The sequence below is a fragment of the Phodopus roborovskii genome, unplaced genomic scaffold (genome assembly GCF_943737965.1).
Source record: "Phodopus roborovskii unplaced genomic scaffold, PHOROB, whole genome shotgun sequence".
Classification (NCBI taxonomy): Eukaryota; Metazoa; Chordata; class Mammalia; order Rodentia; family Cricetidae; genus Phodopus; species Phodopus roborovskii.
Window position 1 is genome coordinate 1,770,346 of NW_026126484.1, and position 23,504 is coordinate 1,793,849.

General features: G+C 40.2%; 1 protein-coding gene across 4 annotated transcripts in view; it reads right to left on the bottom strand.

Annotated features, from left to right (window-relative positions):
* Window positions 1-23,504, bottom strand: part of Elmo1 (engulfment and cell motility 1) — a 526,201-nt gene that overhangs the window by 121,519 nt on the left and 381,178 nt on the right. The gene's annotated exons all lie outside the window — the stretch shown is intronic.

Genomic DNA, 23,504 nt, shown 5'->3' on the forward strand with positions numbered 1-23,504 from the left:
CCAGTTGAGCCATGTGAACAGAGACCCGCTGCACACCTTCAAATGGAATACGCTCCAAGTCCAGAAGAATAAGCATGTAGCTTTGCTTATGTTTATGGAGCTGAAACCCAGGGGTGCTCCGATTGGCAGGAATTGTGGAAAGATCAGCCAATCAAAAGGAGCTTCCATTTCAGGGAAACTCCTGCTCATTTATTTAGCATCTTCAGAGATCATCGGCTTTTCTGGGAAGAGCTTTTCTCTGATCTGATACTATAACAAGGAGAAAGATCACTTGTAATTTAATTTCTTACAGTCTTTGTCAAGACACAGATAGCTCCCTTCTTTAGTTCTCCTCAATGCCTCTGCTTTTCCCTATAAAGGTCTTAAGAATGAGAGGGAAAGAAGGGGAACAAGAAGGAGCTGGAGATAGTTCACATTCATCAGCCTCCACCTTGGTGGGAAGGAGGGTGGGGGGAGTGCCAGTGCTCAATAATTACTGATTCTGTTGCCATGGAAACAGACTGGCTGCAGCGAGTTGGATTCGTGTAGAACATCTGCTGCCAGACCCATAATCAACTGCAATCTCATCTCTTCCCCCCTCTACTTTTATTTGATTGTGATGCATTCTTCCACCTTCTCTTCGCATACAGTTTCTAGATAGAAATGCTACGTAACTTCCTTGCTTTGTAAAATACAGCATATGCATCGGGGATGCTCATGTATCCAGAAATGCATACAGAAAGAGACACGTTCATCTCAGCAGGGGTCCCACAAGAGGATCCACACTCTGATTCCTACTCAAGATACAGATGAACCTAAACAGCCTTTATCCCAATTGAAATCCACAGGAACTTCTAACCAAACAAATAGGCGAGATATCTTTAAGAACTAATAATTACCTATAGTTCTGGAAGAGCTCTAATAAAAGTTTGCAATGGTGTCTCTCACATGTGTTAGTTGGTTCCTAGCAAGGATTTAAACACTGAGGTGGCTGAATGAGGATTTTGTACACACGGAGTCTTGAGGCTAAACTCTTTCCTGAATTAGCACTTCACCAACGCACCGTATCTCAGACAGGAGCAACCTCCCTCAATTTTCTCAACACATTTTCATTCCTCCCATTTCTTCCCCTCCTGCTTGCTTTAAATTCTCCTGGTTGCATGCATGGCATGATCAGAATTAATGTCAGACTCCGTCTATGCTGCTGTCTTTTTCCTTACCGGCAGAGGCCACCACTGAGCAATGAATGGCTTTGTGAATGGCCCTGTCAGGTTCCTCAGGGAGGGGAATCCAAGACATCAATCTCTCACATACATATCTGCATACACAGAAAATGACAAATGCTCTGACATACATGTCTAAATATATAGAAAATGACAAGCATGAAAAAAAGCTAAGATCAAAGCAGATCTGCTGTCAATAGTATCACCACACCCTTAAGTAAAATTGTTCTATAAAGTTCTTTGCAAGTGTGACCTTTGCGGTTAATGACAGAAAGCATGTTTCTGATGGGGCTGAGGCTGAGACAATCCACTGCATGTTTCCCTGGCTCTGGGAGCCAAGATGACCTACCTGCTTAGCAGGCATCCTCTATTTCCAAAGAGAAGTAGCTCTGAGCTCCCTGTATTCCTACAGTTGGGCCAAATGTCATGATACCCATTCCCTGGTGTTCAGCTCTGCCCTACTAATCACAGCATTAGATCTGCTCTTTCAAGACTACATACCCCAACATCCCACTGTCTGTTTATGTCACTGTGCACCTAGTAAGGAATTCTCACCAAGTTCTGCTTGTCAGACACCCTGCTTCAATACTGGCAATTTCCTCCACTGTTTTCAGATTTGTGGTGTCAAGAACAGTGCAGCTTTTCTGGTGATCAGTTTTGCTGATTTCTCTCCTCTAAGGATACTGGCCTACTCTTACCCTCTCACCTTGTTAAAAGCATCCAAATATCTACTTTTTATGGAGAAATATTTTATTTCACCCAGATCCCACATCAAGCAAAACCCTGTGTTTGCCAGGAGCTATTTACTGTGTCAGGAAGTCAGGCTAGTGATACAACTAAGTGTCATGGCTTCTGCCCTACAGTTCTTGGTCTTGAATACAGGAGACTAACACATAGGAACTATATGTACAATGAGCACAGACAGCAGGTTTGACTTAGAGAGACCAGAAAGCATGTCTTGGAAACAGTGCTGTCTGAGCCAAATCCAGAGCATCAAAGAATCAAAGTAAAGGAAGTGTATGTGAGAAGAATTATATTTCAGATATAAGGAACACACCTACATAGGGCTTATACAAGGATGCAAGGAGTGTAGAATCTAGTCCAAGGCAAGACCAGTAAAAAGAGTCCTAGACACCAGGTGAAAGCTCAGGGTTTTTTTCTGTATGTAGTGGTAACCAGTTGTGGCACTCCATTAAATGACTTCTTGCTCACCAACATACCAAATTGATAGATCCCTTAGTTGAGTTCATTGACATATTAACAGAGTATCAATAAGATTGAAGTAGTCTATTACATGATGTTCTTAATTTGTTAGATTGGCCTGATGAGCATGATGAAGTTTAATAAACACTCCAGGAAACATTGTAAGCATTTTACCTGGATTAACCAATTTAGTCCTTACTACAACCCTGAGAAATATTATTATTCCTATTATGTAGATGAATGAAGTGAGGTCTAAAAAGGTTAAATAATCTGGCTAGAGCTGTGATTTCAAAATAAGGGATTCTGGTTTCAGATTTTGTAAGTGTGCCCCGTGCCAAATACCTGTATCAGAATCTTTATTACAATGCATATTCCTGGGTTTCGCTATTTCTTCTAAACCAGGATTTCATGGAACAAGCTTCTGACAATTCCAGAGGATTTTTATGAACAATTCAGTTTGATGATCACTGAAGACACGCTTGACAGAGGAAAAGATGAGCAGTCTTCAATGTATGTCATACATAAGGGCATTATTTTGAGAATGGGCATGTGTCTCAAATTTTCAGGCCATCTCCAAAGACCCATTCCTATAAAACAAGGTCAACTTTATTGTAGTGGACTGCAAATTCCTATTGCATTGTGTGAAGTGAGCACCCAGCATACCATGATGCCCAGTAGCTATCACAGTCAGGCTTACAAAAAGCAGAGAGGTTTCTAAGAGCCTCATTCACCAGGTTGAGGGGATTTTTAGATCCTGAAGATTCAGACAGTAAATAAAATGCTATAATCACTTGAAGCAACATTATTCCCTCAGAAACTAATTTCTGAATCTGTTTTCAAACTCTTGGTCTAAAACGTGTTGCATTGGCATCTACTTCATCCAGATACATGTAAATCACAACAATGAGCATGGTAGTGAAGACCTCACAGTGAAAAATATAGCTCTGCTACCAGCTTTTTCTTTGGTTGGCTGGTTCTCTCTATAAGGTCTGGAGGGTCACATTGAGCTTTAATGAAATTTCAAACAAATTGTGTGTGTTTTAACAAGTTCACCTCCAACCATGTCTTTATCTTAAGAAACTTCTCTTGAATACACATCACATATACACCCCACATGCATATACATCATATATACACACACATACTATACCCATATATATACACACCACAGACACATACACACTACATACAACACACACACACACACACACACACACACACACACACACACACACACTCACTTCACTTCTAAGACAGCTCAAAGATGACTACAGTCTGGACTAGGTCATATTTATAAGGGCGCATGATGAAAAATGGAGAATCTGTCCAAATTAGTGAAGGCATAGTTACTTGGTTTACCTGGTTATCTCATTCCAGAGACATGGGAGCTAGAGCTGTTCAGTCATTTAGGCTGAGCAGTATAATAATCTTATTTTTTTATATAACATATTTGAAATACAAAATATACATGAAATCTTAAACACATCAGAGTAATTTTTATCCTCCTGGGAACAAGATCAATAACAGCACATAGAATCATTCCACACACAGATAGTTGCTTGACTTCTCACTGACTTGGAAAGACAATCATAAACAGAACATACAAAACCTGATACTCTGCCACTGTATCATTCAGTACCAGGCTGGGTAAGCTCTTTGTGACAGGGCTAGATATCCATAGGGAAATACAACTATCACCAAATGAATGTGAATATTTTTCACAAGTTAATGTCATAAATAGAGACAGTGAGATTTAATAATTTAAGTACCTTGTTTTCAATCTTGTATCTAGTAGTAGGGGATTTTAAGAACAAAGACTCAGAAATCTGTCTAAGGATATAGCATGCTATGGCCTCAGAACTCCCAAAGCAAGCCATTAGAACAGTACACTCTCACAACATCTAAGGCTGAGTTATACAAAATAAGGAAATACCTGGTAATATTTCTTCAGACTTTTCTATAATGTCATTTCTCACAAAAATGCCTATAATGTAGGCAAATTCTACAAATGTTGTGAAATAAAACCAGATCCACAAAATATAAACCCATTTTACAACCCACACATTCCTTCATTCCTCTTCCCAAATGATAGGTGATTTCCACTCACAGGATTAGAGTGAAGGTATGGGACTTTCAGGACAAGGCAGAATTAACAAAATGGAATCAGCTGACCCGAGGGCCATGGGGGAATGGAGGGTAGGCCTGTCTGATGTGATACATTTCTAACAATCTGGAGTGTCTTGGAAAGGAAACCTTGGAAAAATTCAGAGCTCAGTATCTTGCCAATTCAAGTTTTCCAAATGTGCCATGGAAACTCGTCCCAGAATTGAATGCTGAAGAGAATCGTGCCAAAAGGAAAAATGAAAATGCCCAAATTCTCAGTTCAATATTGCCAAGCATGTCCCTGGCAATATGGTGGCACAATCTACTGGGTCAACAGAAGGATACACTATCAATGGTGCAAAATGCAAACAGCCTGCACCATCCTAAAAAGGGGCTGGAAGGGCTCTTACCACACTCTTATCAGTTTTAGGGCCTTCATGGGAGTCCATCTTTCCTAACCTTGAAGCATCCATTTCACAGGGAAGTATTTCCATCTTTTGAGGAAGAAAATGCTAGTTTTTGATATTCTCATTCTGAATGCTAATTTCATCCAATATGTTAGTGATTAAATCTTAGCTACTATGTTTCATAAAACGCTTAAGCACTAGAGGCGATTGCTTCCTTAGATTTCTCTGCTTCAGTTTGATAGACACATTGGCACATCAATAGGCCAAATGCCAACACATCCTGATCTACTGTTGCTGCATTAGAGCTGCACAAGCTAGGCATGAGGAAGGGTGATCACTGAGCAAAACAGGAACAAGGAGATGGGAGCAAGTAAGTAGACTTACTCCACCCAGTGGGTAAAGATGAATGCAACATTCAGGGGAGAATTAGGCCACCAGAATAAGAGGGTCAAGTGTGAGATGCAGATGAGGATGGACAAAGTAGATGGGTTTTCAACGAATACAACAGTACTGCACAGAGCAGGGTACAGAAACACAACAGTGTGTGTGGGTGCTCCATAGAATGAATTGGTCACCTGTGGAATTCTAAAGTGACATAAAAAACAGATATTTTTACTTTAATTTTTGGTAATAAAAGTGGCTTTATCAGAAGTCAGTAATGTCACAACTGCATGTCTGCAGTTGTGCTAAGTGGCAGCAAGAGCTCTCAGCACACTAGAAACATAATCCCACTGTGTGCTTGCTGGTACCCTCACAACAATGGGCTGATTGTTCTTATTTCCAATCCTTCTTTATCAACTGCTTCAAATGACCATATGTCTTCAAATTGTCCCCCACCCACTCACCTAAAGGCACTTATGAGTCATGAGCCCTGAACAAATCCTCTTGACTCAGTACTCCCAACTTTTGCAGGTAACAGGCTCTACAACCTCATTTCTACAGAAAGTAAATTCAGATAAACAATCTTTTTCATCACTTTGCTACTCCCTTGCATATTTAAGTTTCTAACTTCAGAAAGTAATTATTAATGTGATGATACAAATAAAAAATTGGTTCAAAGGGCAATAACTAATCCACTAATACACAATATGAAAGGGCTCCTCTGCTCTATCAGGTCATCCCAGGAAGAATGTCAAGCATGGTTTTCAAATAGCTTGTCTACAGTAATACCAGCTCATTGTTGGACATGAGAATTATGGAGCAAATAGCTTGAATAATCACCAGGGTGAAACATGGATAAATGTGCTTGTTTATGTTGTTCTGGAATCTATTTTATACTAGACATCTAGGTTCTTCAGAAAATAGACTAAAAAATACATTTCAACAAAAATTTCAGTTTTGCTGGACAGTGGTGATGTGTACCTTTAATACCAGCACTGGGAAGGCAGAGGCAGGCACTTCCCTGTGAGTCCAAGGGCAGCCTGGACTACATCCCAGGACAGGCTCCAAAGCTACAGAGTGTCTCAGGAAAAAAAATTATTTTCAGTTTGAAGTGAGGTGTATGTTCACTAAGCTAATATTTAGAAAGCAGCAATAACTTGATTTCATATGTTGGAATGTGCTTCTTTCGAGTCTTCAGCATTAGTATCTGGAAATTAATGAAGTTCTATTTGTTAAGCTTTCCTTATGTATTCCATTGTATTTCGTCTTTCCCCAGCTTCTCGTAGACTTTGTCTTTTGCCCACTGAGCTCTGAGTCATAGGCCAAAGCTTTTTTAAAAGTAGTCCTTCCTCTAACTTTGGGTGATTTCTGTATAATGCATATGCTATTGCTTTGTTCATGATCTTTACTATGAAGTTAGACCCACCAAGAGCTACCCCATGTACCTTTAGAACTAAATTTATTATCTGAACCTCAGGAACACCTCTGGGTGCCAGATGGAGGATGCTTCAGGCATGATAGGGAAGGTTTTCAGGTACTCCGTTGGTCTTTCCAGCATCATGGTCACTTATGAGATGAGGATCTCTGAAAGCATGTTGGTGACCCATGGCTTGTCTTCCTTGCTTGCTTCTCCCACTGCTGGACTCCAGCCTGAGCAGGAGGAGGGTATTCTGGGAAGCATCCTGCCCATCCCCCACCAGGGAAACCCAGCAGTGCATTTTCCTCCAAGACTTGCACATTTGCCCAGTGCTTCCTTCCAGTTAGTGAACTGACTTTTGAAGCCAGTCTCAGGTGAATTTTGATTTTAGTATCAATTTCAGGCTAAGATGCTAGTCACTGGCTGAACTAGCATGGCTGGCTCTGGCCAGGCTATATTTTACATAAGAATCAACAACTTTAGCCAAATTTTAAAATGGAGGGTCAAGATCAAGAAGCTTCTGAGACTCGCTGAACCACTGATTGGAGCACACCTGAAGCCTAGTACCAATTTTGCAATTTTTCTCTCCTTTACAGAATGAAGAACATGCATATTCCATGCAATGTGTAATCTTGGGACAAACTTAAAAATAAATATAGTATAGAAGAAATCATTGTTAAGAATCATTTAATCATCTGTGTTTTGACTTAGTTGATTCATATTTTTGCATACTGTTTTCTATATTCCTCTTATATAAAAAAAGGCTTTCTGACATTTAGATAGTCACAAAAACTGAATGATAAAAAATTCTAACAGATATAAATGTATTCATAGATTACTTTGGTATGTTTGCTGCTGTGTGGGGTAATTTTTTGTTTTTTCTCTTGAAATCATAGTGAAATGAACAACTGTGTGTAAACCTTTGTTTCATTACCACTTCCTCCCCCGACATACCCATGACTCTCCCAAACTTGCCTTTAACTCACTCTGTAACCCAAGAGATCTCACACTTTTGATCCTTCTGCTTCAATCTCTGAAGCAGCTACTGGTCTTCCAGGTCATTCCATTTTGTTTCCTATCTTGCTAACTGAACACACAGCCATAGGCTGAACTTTTGTCTTTGGTTCAGAGGCAGATCTTGTCACTGCCTGACCCACTTAACACCACCTTGAAACTGCTGTAGAATTCCAAAAAGTAAAGGAAACACAGTCTCAGGATGGACACAATTATCTAGCCTTTCTTTCTTTCTTCTTCTTCTGGACTTTACTCTTGAGAACTAATTCGTATTTCTCTACCCCAGGATATATAACAAAAAGAAAAATAAAACAATTACAAATGGACAACAGGTATCAACAGTCTTCCAACCCTAAGTTGGATGAAACTGATGAAGAAAGGAGCTAATAAATGCTTCTGTTTTCCAGTAACTGATAATGCTTTCAAAGGTACATGCACAATCATGAACACACTTTGCAGTCCCTGAACAGATCAAGCCATCAGCAAAAATAGGACTGAAAAGTCTGATTCTTAGTGGTGATCATTTTCTTTGAAGACCAGGAAGGGGAAAGGGGTATTTCTGGAAGAAAAGACAAAGATTTTGTTTGGGAGATTTACTACCTGACAAAAGCTTTTTGAGTACCTAACACTGGCTTTTGCCCTGCACTAAGAGCAGACGCTGGGGGCATTCACAAACATACTCACACCCCACAGCCACAACATATAGTGTGACTGAGGATCAGTGTTGCTGATTGGACAAGTGGCTGGCTTGCTGGAATACCCAGAGCTCTTGAAAAAGGAAAAAGAACGGCTGTCCTTAGCAAAACTTCATGGGCCATGGGAACAAAATGGAATGGTCTGGAAGACCAGTAGCTACTGCAGAGATTGAGGCAAAAGGATCAAAAGTTCAAGATCTCTTGGGCTACAGAGTGAGTTAAAGGCAAGTTTGTGTAATTTAGTAAGACATTAGAATGAAAAATAAAGATGGACTATGGCTGTAGCTTAGTGGAGGGTCCCTTACCTAGTATGTGCAAGGCCTTGAGTCCAATCCCAGTACACTACAACAAAAATGGCATGTACTTCAGAAGAAACCGTTCAGATTCAGGAAACAACAGAAGGCAAACACAATCTGTAGAAGACATGGAAGCATCTTCAGAGTCACAGCACCAGTGAGATGGCCCTTTCTCGGATACTGTTAGTAGATAGAATTGGGGGTTCACCAGGAGGTAGAAGTAAGAAAATCAGAGATCAATCCAGAGTTTGAGGTCAAGGAAATGGGTAGGTCATCAAGGGGCTCTTGGAGTTAGAGAACAGTAAAAGTCAGCTGTGAAGAGAACAAAATGGACAAGACTCATTTTAGAATTACCCAGTTTGAAGGATCTGTGGATTAGCCATGTAAATGGAGTTCAGGAAACTTCAATCTAGCTAGTATGATGGTTAAAGTCAAGGGATTTTTAGTGAGCAAGAGGATGTAACACAAGAGAACACTAACAACAAAAAAAGTAGACTGAAGGAATGTTTATACTAAACATAATATACAGGGATAGTGGCAGTATTTCTTGAGTCCAACACATGATCACAGAGGTAGGACAGCCATACTGTAAGGCAATGGGATTGGACTAGCTCTGGGGAGAGATCCTCCAACCTGGCAACCAGGAACTGACTACTACCTAGACAGACCCCTATAGCAGGGGCAACATTCTTTCCTAGAGGCTTTATTAGCACAGAGGCAGACTGAATAAGACCTCAGGAGAGGCACGATGTTGGGAAATATTACATAAGGATAGGGATGGTTTGGTTATATGTTCAGGAGATGGAGATTAGAGTAGGGAAGGTGCAAATAAGCATGAGGATATAAGGTTTATTTTATTGTTTGCTATGTCTGTCTTTTTCATCAGACTTTTATTCTAATCTTACATATAGATCAACTGTACAACTCCAACCCCATTTTTGTCTTCAAAAGCATACACTGCACAACACTGTCCTCTGGGCACAGGATGGCCCTCGAGAGCTCTCAGCATAATTGATTACTCACATTCTACTCACAGGCCACTGGGCCTATTAACTTCCTGTAGTGGAGTAGGAGAAAGAGTCACAAGCCCCATTGGCACCCCCACTTTGGGGGCTATCTATGTAATTAACAATTGCCGAGAGTGACATATTTTTGGTGGTTTACATATAAGTTATTCATACTTCTGTAGGCCCTATTCAACTATATTCCTATAAGAAACTCCAATGAAACTCATTGCTTCACAAAGCTAGACTTGAGTAGAATTATTTCTTTGGCCCTTTGTTGATGCTCTATGTTGAATGAGTGGATGTTTGTTTACAGCTCCCCAGGAAAAGTTAGACAATGGCACAGCATGCCTTTTGTGCCTAAAGAGGTATTTCAGCATTAAATATGGACTACTAAAATTTAGAGCCAAGACTCTAATTTTGAGTATAGTTGTAGTTTTTCTTATCTTTGATTTTTTCTAAAAGTATACTAGTAACTGAATCATCGATAACTATTGTGCATAACTTTTCTCCATGTGGGTTGGTCTCTCCATGTGTATGTGTACTGTGTATCCTTTACACATATGGTAAGCCACCAAGACAATCTTCATGGGGGAGGACAAGTACCCAATGGGGGGGGAGTAAAGCCTGAAATTTAGATATGTTCATCAGAGATCTCTCTACATTTGTCAAAACCAGTAGACTTTGTGACTAAAAGATTTTCAAGGGCCAGCAACATATTTTATAGCCAGACCTCTCCTCCTTTGCTGTGATATATTTTTAGTGAGGGTAGGATGGATTTTTCAGTAGATTAATATGTGAAAAGGTAAAAAAAGGTGGATGAAGGTAGCCCTTTGAGGACGCCTGCCTTGGAGTGATATAAGTGGGGACTTCAGTGCATTTATATGGTACTTTGAGAAGGAGATTGATGATGCAATGATTAAAACTGATACCTGGCAAACCAGCCTCCCAGAGCTGGCCAGGAAAATACAATTCAAAGCCCAGTAGAGCTGGCCATGCAGGTGTATAGGGACACAAGCTTTGACTGGGAAGCAGGTGGTGAGTGCAGATGCTAGCCAAATATGAAAAGAGTTGGGGTAGAACCCATGCCTCCTTGTGCCTCCTTTGGGACCCTTCCAATTCCAGAAGACAATGCTTTACATACATGAGGATGAGCCAAAGAGGACAGCTAATTTTGCATTTCATAAATGACTGATTATTGGCCATTTCAGGTGGTTAAGTCTCAACTGGCTCATTTAACAGTCACAGCTATTCGTTTACGGTTCATATTTGACAGATAAAGAGACAAATAACAAGACAGGTTAATCAACCAATAAGGAAATGCTGGAGCTGGGACTGAACTCTATTCATGGGCTTCAAGTCAGTACTGCTAGATTTTATGGCACTTTATTAAATCAGTTAAGTGATCACAGAACAAGATACATGAAAGAGGAAAGAAAGAGTAGAAAATGCAGGAAGGCTGTTGGGAATCAGTGGTCAGTTCTGGGGCTTAACTACCTCCTACGTGACACACAATTAAAAAGTTGAGCCATTTCACATTGCTGTGTTCCAAAAACATACATACAAGTAACATTATACAGACAGAGCAGGCTAGTTTTAAAATTTAGTGTGTGTGTGTGTGTGCCTGTATATATGTGCACGTGTGTGTGTGTGTGTGTGTGTGTTGTAATAACAATTAATGAAAAAAAGGCTATGAATTTGAAAGAAAACATGGAGAGATATGTGGTAGAGCTTGGAGAGAGGAAAGGGAAGGGGAAAATGCTGAGGATTTAATCTCAAAAATAAAAGAAATGATTTTTAAATCATCAAGTTTAAGGTGATTTCATGGGATTCTTTCTAATCCTCTGTTTGGGAAATCTTAAAATTTTCCTTGGACCCTCAGTAAACCAATAGATGGGAGAGGAGACAAAGGCTGAGTGTGTGTGGGTGATGGCAGCAGGTCTCTTGTATCAGCTGGCTCTGTTGTGAAATGTTTTATAGTTTAAAAATTCTATTGATTACAAAGTTGTGGCAAACTGTACCCCCTAAACATAGATATCTTTTACTCAAAGCCATTTTCTGGTACATGCACAAATAAATTTCTATTTATCCAAAACACTTACAAAACAACCATACCTCACTAGTGTCTGTTCAGCTTTGGCTTGGGGACAAACATTCTGCTTGCTCAGTGACCACAATAAAACAAGCCAGGCAGCCTTCCTGGCATACCTGAGGTTATTGGCACAGCCATCTCAAGCAGATTTTTCTTCATGATAAATCACTTACACAGGAACGGCACACCTGGGAGAAACACAGCTTTTACCCTCTTCTGCTTTAAGGACACAGTGCAGCCAGGGAGCCTTCAGACAAAATGCCATGCTCTGTGGTTCACAAAATGGAAATCTGGCATTCGATGCCAATGACATTTCCTTCTGTGGCGGTTCAAGCAGCAAAAATCCATATGCCATCCACTTCAGGTCTAGCCATGCCACACAAATGAGGAACATGAGGGCCAGAGCCCATCAAGAGAACCTATTGCTTTCAGTTCTGCCTAAGCACAAATTACATTCTATGGGGGTCTTCCTGTCTTATGCTACTCTTGGGATAATTCAATTTTCCCTTGATTTAATAGAACTTTGGAGGCAAGGGTAAAACACAGTGTCAATTTTGTGATGAGCTCAACACACTCCTGTTTGTCATCTGTGATTCCCTACCCTCACACTCACATTCTTGGGTCTGCTTGAGTAGCACCAGTCCCCTAGAAGGGATATAGACAGCCTGAAGCTATGATTGTCCTCTGCACTGGAACATCTCTTGACAGCCATTACAGGAAAGGGTAAATGTTGTTATTGACATTATTTTCCCTCTATGGCCTGGTAACATGACAAATGGGAGGCTAGAGGGTTCCCTGATTGCCAAGGTGTGTGGGTTAAGCACCACTAACAGTGATAATAATAAATGAGTGGAGCAGGAAAATGAAGAGGAGTTCTAACTGTGCTACTTGGAAATGAGAAACTGAGTTTGTTTTGCAGTGGTTCAATTTCTCTGAAAGTTTTTCATCACTTTACATAAGCTACACTGGGAGGAAAACAATTATCACTGCAACTTAATTAAGCAACAAATGGTAAAATCATTTTATAAGCCTCTCAAGGTATTGATATCTGCAGAAGAATTTGATGTATAGATTTAGAAGGACTCACTGATAGAGCTTGTTGACATCTCAGGCACAATGTGTTACTTTGTTGGTTTGCTTTGTTTCGTTTTGTCATGAGGTGCCCAGGCTGCCTTCAGACTTCCTAGCCTCAACCTCTTGATCCTCCTGCCACGTCATTCAGATTGCTTGGATGATGGCATGTGTTATCATGTCTAACTAAGACAATTCTTTAGTCAGCAGAACTGCAAAACACTCAGTACCCCTGGCCCGTGGGAGCTGAGCCACAGAACAGCCATTCTATATTAAAATGATGCAAATCAATTCAACTTTTGGCCAGAAGGAGCATTGTAAATGATTAATCAGATGTTTCTGGCCATCCTCTTAGGATTTAACCGAAATTAATTGAGCAGATACTTACAAAGCATCTAGAGGATATTGAGATATGAAAGCTCTGCATCCAGTAATACAAAAGTAATTTAGCAAGTTAGATTTATAGTTAAACAGCTACTGTGGAGTTAGAAGGTATTTTCCAATAGAAACTTTGAATTCTACATTGTGGAGGCAGAGGTGCAAAGCTTCGTACTGAATTGAAAGGGAGATGGTAACGATCACACTGAGGTGGCACTTGTGCAAACTCCTAAAGGATAAGTAGACTCTCAACAGGCAGATGGGAGAAGACGTTCCTGGCAGAGAGAATGAGGATGAGCTAATGCAGAGAGATAAAAGTGCTGTACCACATACAAAAACGGTGGGCATTCAGGATGTGCTGGCAGCCTAGGAAAGGTAGAGAGTGAAAATATGAGGTAGAGGCAGGAAAAGTACGTTACCACAAAACTTTCTGAACCAGGTTACAGACAGCCACAGGAAGATTAGAAACAGGAATAATGTGGTCAGATCTGTTTAATAAAACCTTCAGAGTAAGGAGATTTCAAAGATAGAAGCTAAATAAGTGTAACAGTTGGTGCCTTAGTTATTACCACATAGATGCTGTGTAACAAGAAATCTCAAAAGTTACAATGTGATTCTTATTCTCACAGGTCTGTAGGTCAGCTAAAATGGCTTTTTGGTTGTACTTCTAATTCTCTGGATTGACTACAGAAAACTGCATCCCATATGGCTTAGTCTGGGGCTTGCACTGAGATAGCAGCAACCACCCATAGTACACAGTTCTCACACTGACAGCAGAGGTAGAGGAGCCTGACATACTGTAGCCAGGACTGTACCTATTTCACATCTATGCATATCTCATTGGTGCAAGAAAGCCATCTGACCAAGTCAAAGAGGAATATGGCAAAGAATTATAGGTGCAATTACTGTCCCTAAGCAGGAAGAACTGTGACTAGTCATCAAATAGACCACATATGGGGTGAGAAGATGGAAGTATGAATCAAGGCAATGATGGAAGGATGGCAGGTCAGACAGTGATTATATGACTCTGGCTCATGATTGGTTTCAAACAGAGAGATCGGTCTGTAAGTCTTCCAAGAGAACTTTCCTAGCCTGTCTGCCCTAAAAGAGAAGAAATTATCTTGCTATGTTATGTCCATGTTCTAGTGCCCAACCTGGTGGAGACATAAAGATTCATGGAAAGAGTGACTTGCATTAAAAATAGACAATGTCTCTATTAGCCATTATGTAGACATAGATATGACCATGCTGTTTGCATAATGGTTGCGGGATCATTTGAATGTCTTTCAAATCCCAGATATAGTGCAAGACTCTTAAAAATATGGACAATTCAAAATTCTGCTCTTAGAAAACTTGAGACTCAACAGTTCACTGCCATGTGTTGTAGAAAATAGAAATTCATAGGGTGGCATCCCAGGGACATCTGAGTGAGTTGTTGTTAGTAACAGTCATGGGCTTCAGAACTTCCCTGAAGAAGATATTAGCCCAACTGGGGAAATGATAGCAGAGCTCACTACTTCCTTAACTCTCCTTCTACCTAGACTAACTAAAGACCACTTCCTTCTAACTTTACAGCAAAACACTTAACAGGCAGCAAAAGAGCAAGGAGGAAGAGGGAGAAGAAACAATTAGGAGCCATCAGCTCTCCAATTCATGTGTTAATATTCATCTTCCTCCCTTTATCATTTGCTATAAATGCTAAAGAAATTACTGACAAATTTTGTTCCCTTTGGCCTGTTTCTACCTCTTAACATCTATTCTTGTCGTTGCCCTCTTGACTCAGAGGTTTAGGTCTGACTGCTAACAGGAGGCAGGCTGGTCTGTGGGCTGAATGAGGTGGATCAAAAACTATTTATTTTATGTATATGGGTATTTCCCCTGAATGTATGCCTATGCACCATGTATATATATGCCTGGTACCCATGACTTTCAGAAGAGAACATTTGTTCCTGTAGAACTGGACTGGAGTCATAAATTATTGTGAGCAGAGGTATGGGTTCTGGGATTCCAACCTAGATTGTCAGGAAAAGCGGCCAGTGTACTCTACTGCTGAACTAGCTCTCCAGCTCTAGATCTGGCATTTTTGCTGATAGCATCTAGAGATCTTCTTTGGGGTTTTCTAACTTTTTTCAGCTCTTGTTTTGGATTGTTTGCAAATGACTTCTGGCCACTCTTTCATTCTGACTCTGTGGGGAATTTAAACAACAAATGGCTCCCATAGTTTCCAGTATTGGAACATCTGAGGTCCTCAGTGGGTGGTAGTGTTTGGAGAGGGTGTGGAACCTTTGGAGGTACAGCCTTGCTATATGGGAAGGACATCAGTGGGGGTGGGCTTTGAGGGCTTATAGCTTCATCTCACCTCTAGTTTGTGACAAGTAATCTCTGTTGCCAATTTGACTACATCTGTAATCAACTAAAACCCCAAGAGCTAGGCACACCTGTGAGGTTCTTTGTTTTTATTTGTTAGTTTTAATGGGATCATTTGAGGTAGGAAGACTCATCCTAAAGCTAGACTTTACCTTCTGGTGGCAGCCTACATGAACAAAAGAAGCTTATACTTTCTGTCTGCTTGTATTCAATTTGCTAGCAGGTTCATCCTCCCTTTTCCTGAACCATTCCTTCACTGGTGTTAGGACCCACTCCTTCAGGAGTCCAATGTAGACTGAAGAACAGCAACTCTCTAGGAATCCAGCTGCATTCCCTGGGAATCTTAGCACCAGACTGGGACTCCTGAGAAATCTAGTCTCATGGACTGAACAACTACCAGATCCTTGGACGTTGACACTATGGGACTAGCTAGACCATAGGCTGTAAGTCCATCTAATAAAGAGCAAGCACACACATGTGTACACACACACACAATCAATAGAGAAGAATATTGACTAATACACTGTTCTTTTTTTTTTTTTTCCTCCCTGCTTCCTGTACATGGATAAAGAAGAAATCTCTTAGTGTCCTGTTCCTGTTGCCAGGTCTTCCTGCCATTATGGACATCTAACCCTCTGGAACATTAAGGAAAGTTGTTTGGCTATAGTGCTTTATCACAGCAGCATAGCAATAACCAATAGAGACTCTTTCTCATCTTATGTCTATTCTCTTTCCTCAGTCCCCTACCCTTCATACCTGGCCATAGGGAGCAACTACAAGACACAGATACGATCTTCTTTATGTTGTACACCTTACAACTGCATTTTAACCTTCCATTAAACATAATTTACTTTGTAATTATAAGGTAAATATTTTTTGATCAATGAGGACTTGATTTTATGAGGTCAGCACCTGATAATACCCTCCCTAGCTCAGCAACTCTGATTCCTGTCTGAGGCTTAATGTAAAGTGCTTCATCTCATTATGGCTTATTTAAAATGTGGGCGATTTCCTGTTGATAAGACATACACTAATAAAATGGTTTCTTTGCCATTATCAAATCTCTCAAATAATCCACAATGGAGTCTAAAATTCAGGTCACAGGAATATTTTTAAGCACTTTCAGAGAGCCCCAAAGCACAGTTAATAGAAGGGAAAGGAGTTTCAGAAGTGGCTGAATTGAGTTATGTAAAGCAGTCAGCATGGTGAGTAGCGATCACTTTCCTGCTAGGGGATGGTCTATAATTGAACCAAAGGACTGATTTGATTGTACTTCTGTCCAGCAGAAAAGCCTGGTAATTGTTTCCTTCTCACACTTACAAAATCTTGACATAGCAAAGAAAATTATAAAGGCTTGAGAAGTGAGAACTCTATGCAAGGCTTGGATTACAAAGGAATACCCTTGAAATATATCAGCATTTTCAGGCTTATCTAGAATTATTTGTGTAACTCATGAATATTATAATACATATGTTCAGTGGTAGACAATATCCAGAAGGCAAAACACATCAGCTATGAGTTCAAGAGACTATGTTATAGATAGACTTTCAAACATATGTTAACTAACCTAATCATTTTTACTGCAATTATACGGACAGGAACAATGCTACAAATTCTTGGAGAACTCTGCATCTCCCTGCATTCCCATTTGTAAGTGTGGGAGCAGTTGTTGCAGGACACCTGGAAAAGGTCTTATACAACTTCTTCATTAATGTGACATGTTCCCCATGAAGCTGAAACCATGGCAATGAGTGTTCTATTCAAGAATTGTTCTGTTCAAGCGGGAAGGTTATCCACTCTTCCTGAAGAAGAGTGAAGTTAAAACCCTATAGCATGTGATTTCCCACCTCCAGATTACTATTGCCTGGTACTGGCTCCCACCCAGAACTGAGATACACAGTTCCTCTACCTGGCAGCATAAGAGCACAAAGCCACCCCCAGCAGAAGATAATGTTCTTGCTCCTATCTCACAGATGAGAAATCTGAAGCCCAAAGTGCCGAGTCTCTTCCACAAGATCATTCCAGTGCAAGAAAGGAAGACCTGAACATGCTAGTCTTCACTGTGTCCAGCACCAGGTCACCTATAGTGCATTTGGAGGTGAGCTGGAAAGGGGAGACCTTTAATATCATGAACCTGAAAAGAAAACTCCTTCCACTGTGGCCAAATTCTCTTCATGACTAAGCCAAATTTCAGTGGAGAAAACATGTATTATTGATATTTGAAAAATCTATCTTGGGTACAGATATTCAATACTCAATATTTCTGTAACTACAATTTTAGAAAAAAATTAAAAAAAAAAAAAAAAGGTCATTAGGGAAGGGGTGAAACTAAGAGTTTTGAAACAGCTCCACACTGCGGTTGCCTGCCTGACTCAGGCAGCCTCAGGTTAAATCAACACAGTTTTTATAAAGCAAATACAAGACAATCTGTTTCAACAAATGCTTTGTACAAAATCAGCATTAGCAAAGTTACTCTTGATCTTTTTGTTTCCCAAATATAGTGAAATTGTGACTGATGAGTAAAGTCTAATAAAAAAAGTGGCAAAGTTCCTGAACAAAGCCCATCACTATCTTAAATTAACAGCTGAAAAACACAAGCAGAGGAATCCATTTGCCACTATTCAAAGGGAAACATGAAAAAAAAACTACATCTCTTCATACAATACATTTGGTTCTACAGGAGGTCTGGCTGCCTGCATTGCAAACCCAGAAACCTATTGTGGCGGATGAGAAGGCTTTTGACTAAATACTTGTTAATAGCCTAGACAGTTAAAATAAAATACATAATCTCATTGCATGTCATGAGGGTTCTTTAAAGACATCTCCTCTACTTAAATATTCATGTTTCAATTAAAATGTACACCTACTTTATTAGCCACACCAGGTCCAGTTCAGATCAATAACAGCAGCACTAGATGGAATTCTAATGAAGATAAACAACTCTGAGTCCTCCCAGCTCCCCCTGGGCACTGACACACAAAGCTTCCTTTCATGACTTGCTGCAAGATATTTTACAGTCACCTGCCTCATGCAAATGAAGAGGCTCATGTTTATTCATGATGAGTGTCACAGACCACCTTTCATTCCATAGGCTGGCTCAGTGAACCTAAAGAGCGCCTTTTGCCCAGCTATGGAGCTGAGCATGCCTAGGAAGAGAACTTCTGAATATGCAATTGTCTTCTGCAAAGCACACACTGAAAGTCAGTAAGCCAAAAGCAATGCAAAAAGCAAGTATTCCCCTCCTGAGCACAGGCATTTGCTGACTTTAACATATTAAACACCATCCCATTTTATGCCACACCATTATCCACTAGAGGTTGTTTTTGTTTGTTTGTTTTGTTTTGTCTTGTTTTTTCTGTGGATCTTCCTCAGGGGATTTCTCAGAATGCTTCCTTCTGGTTCATTCTCCAAGTCTTCCTAAATGGGAGTTTCTCCATTGACACAGATGAAGCTCACAGCTTGGCCATGGACAGCTGCTTTGCTGGGCATGGGCTGTCCCAGAGCAGTGTCTGATATTTTAAGCATCCATGGATTTTCCTCAGTCAGCAGAGGATTCCAAGAGTGCCTGGCTTATTTTAGTGTTAGATCAAATTCCAAAGTAACCATGTTACTCCACAGTAAGGGTGTTGTTAAAATTGCTACTTCCATTTTGGTACACTGAAATATGCAAAGTCATGTGATCTTGTTTTGTAATGTTGACTCTGATGGTGCCATAAAAACAGGTAGTTGATGGTCCCTAGAATGACTTAACCATCACCAAACATGTCTGGCCACATAGTTAATGGTTGAAGAGGACTTAATTCTCATCAACTGTTAAGGATACAAGATTCCTGATACTTGCTGACTTTCTAGTAGGCTGCTATCTATCATGGTGTGTAACATGGAAAACCAAAGCAGTTCATAAAGTTGATGGAAACAAGTTGATAAAATCAACACAAGTTTATTTTTGTCACTATTGGAAGGTTAGGGAATCCATTCAGAATTTAATGTAAGGTTCATGATTTAATGTAATCTTCACCATTCACTATCATTTTAACATAATATACGACAAAACGACTTTAAAAAAAAGCTGTTTACCCATGTTTCACAGAAGAGTTCTAAAAAATTCCCTGTTATATCTGCATATGAATTTACTTCCTCAAAGCATTTTTATATTTATTACTTCAACAACTATAACATCTCCATAGGAGAGGATGAAATACCATCTCCATTTTAAAAATTTTTTGTGAATTTTCAGGCAGAGAATTCTTGAGTAGCTAAATGATCTAGACTGGCTGCTGGTGATTCTGGTGTATCTACACTACAGAGGTGGACATTTGGGCCCTGGAGCAACATCAGGTTTCAGAATGATCGATACTAACCAGCAGCAATGATCAGCAGAAGAGGATGGGGCTTCCAAGACCCCTCCTACAAATGCCTCCTCCTGCAATCCTGAGATGGCATTCCCACCATCTCTGGGAGCCCTGAGAGTCAGTGTAAGACCAGTGGTCTCTGGCTGAGCAGCAGGGCTAGTAAGCAGCTGAGTCCTTGCTGGAGACTGGAACTTTAAATGGAACCATTTCCCCTCTCTGTCATACTCAGTGTATCTCATGGCCTGCACAGCCAGAACTTAGCAGATGGAGGAGACACTGGGGTCTCAGGGAACTCATGAGAATTATGGGGCGGCCACAGTACTCTATTAATGCAGGCAATCTGTATTAGTTGGAGATATGTGTGGTCCATATCAACATATAGAAATTCCAATGATACAAATCAGCTTTAGTTAGCAAGTCTAGCTTCATGAAAATGTTCATGGGTAGCTTTTACCCACCTCCTGGGTTCACTGTGCTTCAATGTGCTTCAATGATGAGAGGCTCAGGGGCTTCAAATGTACCCAAGGCTGAAAAATAGTGCCACATAGATCCATATTCCACATGTAAACCCTTGTTAGAATATTTAAAATGTAACAATATCCACAAAGGCATAAAATAATATCCTTGTACCCAAAACATCAAAAGTGAATTCTTCAAATGATGGTTGGCCTGCTTGTATGGGGAGGTAACTGGTGGCAGTTTAGCTCTTCCCTGATGCTCATAAAAATGAATAATGCATGCCCTAAAATATTAGTAATAAAAGGCAAAAACACAGAATACAAACCCAATGGCCTGAATCAATGGATTATTCTGTAGACTGCTATATTGAGGAAGTGAAAGTACTTCTCAAAGCATAAATATTTTAATCACTCTCCAATTCTACGTCTCTTACATAAATAAGAAAGTGTTCCATCTGCTGCTTCTCAAGCTTGGAAGAGCAGTAGACAGCTGCTTATCCAAACACTTTCTTCAAGCAGTGGCATTAACTAGCACATTCCAGATAGCTCAGACCAAAGTCCAAGCCAGGTGGGAGCAAAAGCTATTCGTGCCCCAGATAGATCGTGGTATATGTGATGTGTTGGCAAAATTTAAATTTTGAATTAAGGGCCTTGAGGTACTCAATTTGCTCTGCCTTCCCTGCTGTGTACAAACTGACCAGAGTCTAAGATAGTATCCAAAATATTTCAAAAGCAATGGTGTTTCATGTTGGGTTCTTTTCAAATATTTCTGAATTCGAATTTGGACAGCCTCAGGAACATGAAATCATTTAAATCTACCAAGTAACTTCGAACCCACATTTGTTCCTAAATTCAATCTCCTCTGCTACCAAGTTAATAACATGAAGAAAAGTGAACTGATTTCAATTTCAGCACTTCTCTCTTTTTCCATTTATTATTGAGTAAAGCAGCACAGTGGTGGATAGGCAGGAAGCAAGAAGAAAAGAAATAAAAAAAAAAAAAGAGAGAGAGAAAGACTATTTTTAAATTGCAGTAGTGGTTGCCACAAGGAGCCTCCCACCTTTTTCTCCCCTCCCCCACTACTAAAATGAAAAAAGTTATGCAGGCAGAACAGGGACACAAAAGGAAAGGGACACAAACATGTCTGTATTTGAGCAGCTACCAGCAGAACTCTCAAATTATGCCTACCAGTAAAAAAACAAAAAGGCTTATTTACCAACATTACATTAAAAGTTGTTATTAACACTTAAAGATCAAATACACATACACATAAATAAAATATAGACTATGATGGGCATGAAAATGCCCTCCAAGGATGCCCATGTTTTAATCCCCAAGGCTTGTGACTGTGGTACATGGCAAAATGTGATTTAGATCACAGGTAGGACTAAAGTTGCTTTTTGACAATCTTAAAACAGGAAGATTTATCCTCAATTATCTAACATACAATCCAGGTGTTCTTAAAAAGATGACATCAGAGGGATGGGCTGGCATCAAAGAGGACTGGACCCACAGCTGTTGGCTTTGGAGAGGGAGAAACAGGATGCAAACCAAGAAAGACAGCAGCCTCTAGAAGCTAAAGAATGGGAGGTAACAAATTCTCTTCTAAAACCTGCCAGATAGGAGCAGAGCTCTACTGAAGCTGTAACTTGGCTCAGTGAGATACCATTAGCTACTGAATTATAGAACAGTCAGGTAAGAAATTTGTATTTCTATAGTCATTTGTTGCAGGAGCAATAGAGAATGTATACATAAGCTATTTACTATTCATCAATGTCCAATCAGTCTCTTTATATTTCAATAAATCTATCCAAGTGTCTATATATCTTTGATATGCTTTTCTAAAATAAGCATGGAAAAAGCAGATTACTACTGAAAATTAAAATGCCTTGTCTTTCCCATGTTTGACCCTTCTCTAACACTCATTCTTGAACCAATGTTAACATATATCACCAACAATGAGGTTGCCTTCCCTTGGACCAGTGAGTGCCCCAACACATAAAGCTGCCACTTGATAGCTGGCCCTCACAGCATATGAAGAGTCACATTGAGCCAGGGCAGAGTGGCCACAGCCACTTTGAAAGGCTATTGATTTAAGTCCTTTCTGAATGTGAATGTGGAAGGCCTTCTTTCTCTGGGGTGATTTGCACCTGAATGGCAAAGTCTTTCATAATCAAGTGAAGTACATTGAGGAGGCTGAGACTATGATTGCAAGAGAATTAGTGACTCCTTCCCTGATCCTCTTTGAATCATGCCTGCTCAGGCAGTGCTGTTCAGATCCATAGTGGCTCTAAACTACAACTTGTAGATAAGGGCTCAATGTGGAGCACATTGGCATAACCGGATTTCAGTGATTTCAGAAACCAGTCTGGGGTGCAAAGGAAAGATGGTAAGCACCACAGAGGGAAATACCCTAACTGTGAGTGAGGTGACTATGCCCAAGAAGACAGGCAGACAGGTCAGTGCCTGACGAAGGCTTCAGCTCTTTTCCTGCATTCCTTTCTTTTAAACATATTGTGTTCAAGACGCCACAAACCAGAACTTGTAAACAAAACAAAGTGGATGTGCAATAAATTCGGAGAGAAGGCAACAGGGAGGCAAGTACAGCCATAATTTAGACACTATATATGTGCCAAGGCTATAGAAGTGGAGTGCCAAATTCTTAGCCTCTTAAAGGCAGTTATGATCTCATACCAGGAGAGTGGGCTTGGGTAATGGGTCAGAGCTTTATTTAGAAGCATGTTACAAGTGTTATAGGATACACTATACCTGTGCATTTCCTAAAACACATCATAATTAACCACGGCATCACTATTATACATGTCTGCTGAAGGATAAATATGGTTTTTTTTTTTGTCTCTGAAAGCAGGGACTCTGCTTCTAACTCCTCTAAGTTGGCCAAAAAATTTCAATAAACATTCTCACAACTATGGAAATGAAAAGTCAAATTTTTGAAAGCAGTGGCAGCATAAGAACAAACACACAAGAGCTGGTGAGATGGCTCAGAGGTAAAGGCACCCGCCACCAAGCCTAACAACCCAAGTTCAAGCCCTGGAACCAACAC